Below are 2,877 nucleotides of genomic sequence, written 5' to 3'. Positions count from 1 at the left end.
GAATTAGTTTTAAGGTTGAGAATATGATTAGAATACTCAAAATGGTACGTAATTATAAGTCTTCTGAAGATCATGTGGTCAATTATTTGGGACATCCTAATTATGTAAGTTTGTTATTTTTGTTTAATGTATTAGTATCTACTTGGTTAACATTAATTTAGTAGTTTATTATTATTTATTTAGGTATTATTACTCTAAGTGTAGTGCTAAATATTAACATAAATTATAATTAATGTTAATATTTTTTCAAAATTAATATATATTTTTTATTATTTATTAGAATATGGTATTTTTTATTTTGTAAACATATATTTTGCTAGCCAATAATATATAGTTATATGTTACAGTGAAACTAACAAAGAATATAGATGTGAGTAATAAGAAGTTATCAATTTATTCGTATTGCTATTGATAAGCGGATAATTTATACATTTTTTGGCATTATTTTTAGGTAGTTTTTAGTAGGATCTAGCTACTTTTAGGGATGTTTTTATTAGTTCTTATGCAAAATTCATATTTCTAGACTTTACTATGAGTTTGTGTGTTTTTTTGTGATTTCAGGTATTTTCTGGCTGAAATTAAGGGACCTGAGCAAAAATCTGATAGGAGGCTGAAAAAGGACTACATATGCTGTTGGATTCTGACCTCCCTGCAATCGAAATAGATTTTCTGGAGCTACAGAATCTCAAATGGCACGATCTCAATTGCGTTAGAAAGTAGACATCCAGGGATTTCCAGCAACATATAATAGTCCATACTTTATTCAAGTTTAGATGACGCAAACTGGCGTTCAACGCCAGTTCCATGCTGCATTCTGGAGTAAAACGCCAAAAACAAGTCGCAAACCAGAGTTAAACGCCAAAAACACGTTACAACTTGGCGTTTAACCCCAAGAGAAGCCTCTGCACGTGTAAAGCTCAAGCTCAGCCCAAGCACACACCAAAGTGGGCCCCAGAAGTGGATTTCTGCACTTAGACTTATTTCTGTAAACCCTAGTAACTAGTTTAGTGTAAATAGGACTTTTTTACTATTGTATTAGGATCTTTGGACGTTTAGTCCTTAGACCAAAGTCTTGGTTATCCTGGTTCCCTCTCTGGGGCCGGAACCAATGAACACCTTCATCACTTATGTATTTTCAACGGTGGAGTTTCTACACACCATAGATTAAGGGTGTGGAGCTCTGCTGTTCTGCGAGTATTAATGCAAAGTACTATTGTTCTTCTATTCAATTCATGCTTATTCTTATTCTAAGATATCCATTCGCACCCAAGAACTTGATGAATGTGATGATTATGTGACGCTCATCACCATTCTCACTTATGAACGTGTGCCTGACAACTACTTTCGTTCTACTTGCAAATAAGCTTGAATGAATATCTCTTGGATTCCTTAATCAGAATCTTCATGGTATAAGCTAGAATCCATTGGCATCATTTTTGAGAATCTAGAAAGTCTAAACCTTGTCTATGGTATTCCGAGTAGGATTCAGGGATTGAATGACTGTGACGAGCTTCAAACTTGCGACTGTAGGGCGTGATGACAACGCAAAAGGATAGTAAATCCTATTCTTACATGATCGAGAACCGCAGATGATTAGCCGTGCAGTGACAGTGCACCTGGACCATTTTCACTGAGAGGACGGGCGGTAGTCATTGACAACGGTGATCCCCCAACATACAGCTTGCCAAAGAAAGGAGTAAGAATGATTGGATGAAAGCAGTAGGAAAGCAGAGATTCAGAAGGAACACAGTATCTTCATGCGCTTATCTGAAATTCCCACCAATGAATTATATAAGTATCTCTATATCTATTTTATGCTTTATTTATCTTTACATTCGAAAACCATTATAACCATTAGAATCCTCCTGACTGAGATTTACAAGATGACCATAACTTGCTTCATACCAACAATCTCCGTGGGATCGACCCTTACTCACGTAAGGTTTATTACTTGGACGACCCAGTGCACTTGCTGGTTAGTTGTGCAAAGTTGTGAAGAATGTGTGTGAACCATAGTATTGTGCACCAAGTTTTTGGAGCCATTGCTAGGAATTGTTCGAGTTGTAAAAAGTATGAGTCACAATTTTGCCTATCAAGTTTTTGGCGCCGTTGCGGGGGATTATTTGAGTTTGGACAACTGACGATTCATCTTGTTGCTCAGATTAGGTAATTTTCTTCTTATTTTATTTTCCAAAAAGTTTTCAAAAATTTTTCAAAAATTTTTTTTCTTTGTTTTCGTTTTTCAAAATAATAATTTTCGAAAAAATACAAAAAAATTTATAAAATCATAAAAAAAATATTTTTGTGTTTCTTGTTTGAGTCTAGTGTCAATTTTTAAGTTTGGTGTCAATTGAATGTTTTTAAAATTTGTGCATTCTTCGAAAAACTCATGCATGGTGTTCTTCATGATCTTCAAGTTGTTCTTGATAAGTCTTCTTGTTTGATCTTCTAATTTTCTTGTTTTGTGTCTTTTGTTGTTTTTCATATGCATTTTTTAATCCATAGTGTCTAAACATTGAAAATTTCGAAGTTTGGTGTCTTACATGCATTAGTTATTTTGATTCATCTTGAAAATTTTTCAAAAATAAGTCTTGATGTCATCTTGATCTTCAAAGTGTTCTTGGTGTTCATCTTGACATTCATAGTGTTCTTGCATGCATTAGTTGTTTTGATTCATATTTTTTAGGTCTTGAGTCATTTTGTTATTTTTCTCTTTCCACATTAAATTCAAAAATAAAAAATATCTTTCCCTTATTTCTCTCATAAATTTCAAAATTTTTGGGTTGACTTAGTCAAAAATTTTTAAAATAAGTTGTTTCTTGTTAGTCAAGTCAAGATTTCAATTTTAAAAAATCCTATCTTTTCAAAATCTTTTTC

Source organism: Arachis stenosperma, chromosome 2 (assembly GCF_014773155.1).
Source record: "Arachis stenosperma cultivar V10309 chromosome 2, arast.V10309.gnm1.PFL2, whole genome shotgun sequence".
Classification (NCBI taxonomy): Eukaryota; Viridiplantae; Streptophyta; class Magnoliopsida; order Fabales; family Fabaceae; genus Arachis; species Arachis stenosperma.
Note: the sequence above shows the minus strand (reverse complement) of the source record.